General features: G+C 35.1%; 1 long non-coding RNA gene across 2 annotated transcripts; it reads left to right on the top strand.

Moving 5' to 3' along the window:
- Nucleotides 1-1,533: 1,533 nt before the first annotated feature.
- On the top strand, nucleotides 1,534-3,277 carry LOC111417860 (uncharacterized). 2 transcript variants are annotated; one of them, XR_002706736.2, is made up of 4 exons: nucleotides 1,534-2,120; nucleotides 2,201-2,323; nucleotides 2,377-3,183; nucleotides 3,232-3,277. It is a non-coding gene; the product is annotated as an uncharacterized lncRNA (long non-coding RNA). The 2 variants fall into 2 exon arrangements; XR_011642151.1 differs by having other exon boundaries at nucleotides 3,244-3,270.
- The last annotated feature ends 3,445 nt before the right edge of the window (nucleotides 3,278-6,722 follow it).

Genomic DNA, 6,722 nt, shown 5'->3' on the forward strand with positions numbered 1-6,722 from the left:
AACAAAATGTGCCCAAAACGTTATATTATGACGTTATACGCCGTTCTGAGACATGTTTGAACTTTCTATCACTTTTGGTTCCGATAATTCTGTTGACCATATTTGTGATATTCAGACGCCAAATGACATCTATGAGCATGTTGGAGATAAAAAACAAAATGTGCCCAAAACGTGATATTATGACGTTATACGCCGTTCTGAGACATGTTTGAACTTTCTATCACTTTTGGTTCCGATAATTCTGTTGACCATATTTGTGATATTCAGACGCCAAATGACATCTTTGAGCATGTTGGAGATAAAAAACAAAATGTGTCCAAAACGTGATATTATGACGTTATACGCCGTTCTGAGACATGTTTGAACTTTCTATCACTTTTGGTTCCGATAATTCTGTTGACCATATTTTTGATATTCAGTCGCCAAAGGACATCTTTGAGCATGTTGGAGATAAAAAACAAAATGTGCCCAAAACGTTATATTATGAAGTTATACGCCGTTCTGAGACATGTTTGAACTTTGTATCACTTTTGGTTCCGATAATTCTGTTGACCGTATTTGTGTTATTCAGACGCCAAATGACATCTTTGAGCATGTTGGAGATAAAAAACAAAATGTGCCCAAAACGTTATATTATGACGTTATACGCCGTTCTGAGACATGTTTGAACTTTCTATCACTTTTGGTTCCGATAATTCTGTTGACCATATTTGTGATATTCAGACGCCAAATGACATCTATGAGCATGTTGGAGATAAAAAACAAAATGTGCCCAAAACGTGATATTATGACGTTATACGCCGTTCTGAGACATGTTTGAACTTTCTATCACTTTTGGTTCCGATAATTCTGTTGACCATATTTGTGATATTCAGACGCCAAATGACATCTTTGAGCATGTTGGAGATAAAAAACAAAATGTGTCCAAAACGTGATATTATGACGTTATACGCCGTTCTGAGACATGTTTGAACTTTCTATCACTTTTGGTTCCGATAATTCTGTTGACCATATTTTTGATATTCAGTCGCCAAAGGACATCTTTGAGCATGTTGGAGATAAAAAACAAAATGTGCCCAAAACGTTATATTATGAAGTTATACGCCGTTCTGAGACATGTTTGAACTTTCTATCACTTTTGGTTCCGATAATTCTGTTGACCATATTTGTGATATTCAGACGCCAAATGACATCTTTGAGCATGTTGGAGATAAAAAACAAAATGTGTCCAAAACGTTATATTATGACTTTATACGCCGTTCTGAGACATGTTTGAACTTTCTATCACTTTTGGTTCCGATAATTCTGTTGACCATATTTGTGATATTCAGACGCCAAATGACATCTTTGAGCATGTTGGAGATAAAAAACAAAATGTGTCCAAAACGTTATATTATGACGTTATACGCCGTTCTGAGACATGTTTGAACTTTCTATCACTTCTGGTTCCGATAATTCTGTTGACCATATTTGTGATATTCAGACGCCAAATGACATCTTGTGGCGGCTTTTCAACAAAACGGCAACAACACAATCGAACCCCTTTTAAAAAAATACAGATCTGCAACACCTCGGCTTCCCAGTGAAGATGGGGTGGGTTTGAATTTATAAGGCGCCACGCAGTTTCAGTTACAGATCGCTCTAACTGCGAAGAGGGCTGGAAGGGAAAAGGTTCGACAACACCAACATATAACAAAACACAAAGAAATCGCGAAATCATATACCATATAAAAACAAATTTATTAAGGAAAAAAAAATATGGTAAAACAAAATATAAAGTATATAAGTAGTAAATAAAATAACGGAGATTGTTCAAAAAAAAATCCCGAATAATTAGGGGGGTAAAAGAGAAAGAAAATAATAATGAGCTGAATAAAACAAAATTAAAACAAATCTAAATAATGATCGCGACACGTCCCCGATTGACCCGAGCGCTCGATCAGGCGAACGGAAAAGAAAACAAAATCGAAATCAATACCGAAATTAATAACACCCCTAATAAATCCGATAACTTTACAAGAAAAATTAATTGACAATTAAAATGAGATAATAATAATAAGGAACTGGTTTAAAGTGAAATGAACAAAATGAACCAGTGAAGTTAACAAAAAAATTAAATGGTAAGTACAAAAGAAAATCTTACTTTATAAAAAAAATACAAAAGTATCTAGCCACACTGATATTCTTTTTGTATAAAAAGGAAAATTCTGACCTTTATTCCAAACTCTTTTGAACGAAGGATGATGACTTCACGATGACAACAATTATACGTAGATACAGCAACAAAATCCAGCAAACCTCCTTTGGAAACACTTGTTCGATGGTAAGTACAGGAAACTTGGGTTATGTAGCTTCTAATTTACTTCTTTATTCCAGGTAGTACTTGTTTCCGGGATGGGAGATTTCCCAAGAACTTATATAAGGAATAAGGCTCTCAGAAAAAAAAAACCTAGCGTGTAAAAAAAGAAAGAAAAATGTAAATAGATAATTAGGCAAGAATGTAGGGATGGATGTTTTTATGTAGTGTGAAAGGAGTTTAAATGAATTTAGGTTTAAGTTAGTATTAAGCCAAAATTAGAGAAAATGTAAAAAGAAAAACCTACCTCAAGGTGGTATGAGGTTTTAACCAGCAAAATGAATAGTCTTTGTAAAAATGTGCAATAAATCCGGTGAAACCGTAATCGTTGAATAATTTCCAAACGAAAAATTAAAGGATTAATTAACTCAGATCCCGATAAATACGGATATAAATCGATCCAAAATTCTACACAGAATTATACCAAAATGTCGACTTAAAATTCTTGTTAACCATCCAAACACTACAAAGGCTGGTTTCAAAAGAGGAAGAGTAAAATCGCGCACGGGTATTCATTTCCCAAGATTTTAACCAAAAAACTCGTTATAAAATCGCGCGGTGCCAAGAATTCAAAATCACTCCCTCCCTCTATTATTGACAGTCCGAACTTAAAAATGTAAACAAAATTCATGATAGTAACGAAGAAGAGAAAAAGAAAAGTTTTAAGGTTAAGATCTATTGTGTGATTGTAATGAAGGTAATGAAAAAGAAAAAGGCGTTTAAAATGAGCGAAAGGAAAGGATTTAAGAAAAGTGATGAAAAGGAAAGGATTTTCAAGTGTTTCCAAGTTCGGCTTGCTGTAACAAAAAAACAAAAATTATAACAAGGTAAATAAACAAAATGGTATATAATTCCCCGACTTCTAACAATTACAGACAAATCACAAGGAAATTCAATAACCTCGAACGGAACCGTTACAATCTTTGAGCATGTTGGAGATAAAAAACAAAATGTGTCCAAAACGTTATATTATGACGTTATACGCCGTTCTGAGACATGTTTGAACTTTCTATCACTTTTGGTTCCGATACTTCTGTTGACCATATTTTTGATATTCAGACGCCAAATGACATCTTTGAGCATGTTGGAGATAAAAAACAAAATGTGCTCAAAACGTTATATTATGACGTTATACGCCGTTCTGAGACATGTTTGAACTTTCTATCACTTTTGGTTCCGATAATTCTGTTGACCATATTTGTGATATTCAGACGCCAAATGACATCTATGAGCATGTTGGAGATAAAAAACAAAATGTGCCCAAAACGTGATATTATGACGTTATACGCCGTTCTGAGACATGTTTGAACTTTCTATCACTTTTGGTTCCGATAATTCTGTTGACCATATTTGTGATATTCAGACGCCAAATGACATCTTTGAGCATGTTGGAGATAAAAAACAAAATGTGTCCAAAACGTGATATTATGACGTTATACGCCGTTCTGAGACATGTTTGAACTTTCTATCACTTTTGGTTCCGATAATTCTGTTGACCATATTTTTGATATTCAGACGCCAAAGGACATCTTTGAGCATGTTGGAGATAAAAAACAAAATGTGCCCAAAACGTTATATTATGAAGTTATACGCCGTTCTGAGACATGTTTGAACTTTCTATCACTTTTGGTTCCGATAATTCTGTTGACCATATTTGTGATATTCAGACGCCAAATGACATCTTTTAGCATGTTGGAGATAAAAAACAAAATGTGTCCAAAACGTTATATTATGACGTTATACGCCGTTCTAAGACATGTTTGAACTTTCTATCACTTTTGGTTCCGATACTTCTGTTGACCATATTTGTGATACTCAGGCGCCAAATGACATGTTGGAGCATGTTGGAGATAAAAAACAAAATGTGCCCAAAACGTTATATTATGACGTTATACGCCGTTCTGAGACATGTTTGAACTTTCTATCACTTTTGGTTCCGATAATTCTGTTGACCATATTTGTGATATTCAGACGCCAAATGACATCTTTGAGCATGTTGGAGATAAAAAACAAAATGTGCCCAAAACGTTATATTATGACGTTATACGCCGTTCTGAGACATGTTTGAACTTTCTATCACTTTTGGTTCCGATAATTCTGTTGACCATATTTGTGATATTCAGGCGCCAAAGGACATGTTGGAGCATGTTGGAGATAAAAAACAAAATGTGCCCAAAACGTGATATTATGACGTTATACGCCGTTCTGAGACATGTTTGAACTTTCTATCACTTTTGGTTCCGATAATTCTGTTGACCATATTTGTGATATTCAGGCGCCAAATGACATGTTGGAGCATGTTGGAGATAAAAAACAAAATGTGCCCAAAACGTTATATTATGACGTTATACGCCGTTCTGAGACATGTTTGAACTTTCTATCACTTTTGGTTCCAATAATTCTGTTGACCATATTTGTGATATTCAGGCGCCAAGTGACATGTTGGAGCATGTTGGAGATAAAAAACAAAATGTGCCCAAAACGTGATATTATGACGTTATACGCCGTTCTGAGACATGTTTGAACTTTCTATCACTTTTGGTTCCGATAATTCTGTTGACCATATTTGTGATATTCAGACGCCAAATGACATCTTTGAGCATGTTGGAGATAAAAAACAAAATGTGCCCAAAACGTTATATTATGACGTTATACGCCGTTCTGAGACATGTTTGAACTTTCTATCACTTTTGGTTCCGATAATTCTGTTGACCATATTTTTGATATTCAGACGCCAAATGACATCTTTGAGCATGTTGGAGATAAAAAACAAAATGTGCCCAAAACGATATATTATGACGTTATACGCCGTTCTGAGATATGTTTGAACTTTCTATCACTTTTGGTTCCGATAATTCTGTTGACCGTATTTGTGTTATTCAGACGCCAAATGACATCTTTGAGCATGTTGGAGATAGAAAACAAAATGTGCCCAAAACGTGATATTATGACGTTATACGCCGTTCTGAGACATGTTTCAACTTTCTATCACTTTTGGTTCCGATAATTCTGTTGACCATATTTGTGATATTCAGGCGATAAATGACATGTTGGAGCATGTTGGAGATAAAAAACAAAATGTGCCCAAAACGTTATATTATGACGTTATACGCCGTTCTGAGACATGTTTGAACTTTCTATCACTTTTGGTTCCGATAATTCTGTTGACCATATTTGTGATATTCAGGCGCCAAATGACATGTTGGAGCATGTTGGAGATAAAAAACAAAATGTGCCCAAAACGTGATATTATGACGTTATACGCCGTTCTGAGACATGTTTGAACTTTCTATCACTTTTGGTTCCGATAATTCTGTTGACCATATTTGTGATATTCAGGCGCCAAATGACATGTTGGAGCATGTTGGAGATAAAAAACAAAATGTGCCCAAAACGTGATATTATGACGTTATACGCCGTTCTGAGACATGTTTGAACTTTCTATCACTTTTGGTTCCGATAATTCTGTTGACCATATTTGTGATATTCAGACGCCAAATGACATCTTTGAGCATGTTGGAGATAAAAAACAAAATGTGCCCAAAACGTGATATTATGACGTTATACACCGTTCTGGGACATGTTTGAACTTTCTATCACTTTTGGTTCCGATAATTCTGTTGACCATATTTGTGATATTCAAACGCCAAATGACATCTTTGAGCATGTTGGAGATAAAAAACAAAATGTGCCCAAAACGTGATATTATGACGTTATACGCCGTTCTGAGACATGTTTGAACTTTCTATCACTTTTGGTTCCGATAATTCTGTTGACCATATTTGTGATATTCAGACGCCAAATGACATCTTTGAGCATGTTGGAGATAAAAAACAAAATGTGCCCAAAACGTGATATTATGACGCTATACGCCGTTCTGAGACATGTTTGAACTTTCTATCACTTTTGGTTCCGATAATTCTGTTGACCATATTTGTGATATTCAGGCGCCAAATGACATGTTGGAGCATGTTGGAGATAAAAAACAAAATGTGCCCAAAACGTTATATCATGACGTTATACGCCGTTCTGAGACATGTTTGAACTTTCTATCACTTTTGGTTCCGATAATTCTGTTGACCATATTTGTGATATTCAGACGCCAAATGACATCTTTGAGCATGTTGGAGATAAAAAACAAAATGTGCCCAAAACGTGATATTATGACGTTATACGCCGTTCTGAGACATGTTTGAACTTTCTATCACTTTTGGTTCCGATAATTCTGTTGACCATATTTGTGATATTCAGGCGCCAAATGACATGTTGGAGCATGTTGGAGATAAAAAACAAAATGTGCCCAAAACGATATATTATGACGTTATACGCCGTTCTGAGATATGTTTGAACTTTCTATCACTTTTGG

Source organism: Onthophagus taurus, unplaced genomic scaffold, assembly GCF_036711975.1.
Source record: "Onthophagus taurus isolate NC unplaced genomic scaffold, IU_Otau_3.0 ScKx7SY_14, whole genome shotgun sequence".
NCBI lineage: Eukaryota > Metazoa > Arthropoda > Insecta > Coleoptera > Scarabaeidae > Onthophagus > Onthophagus taurus.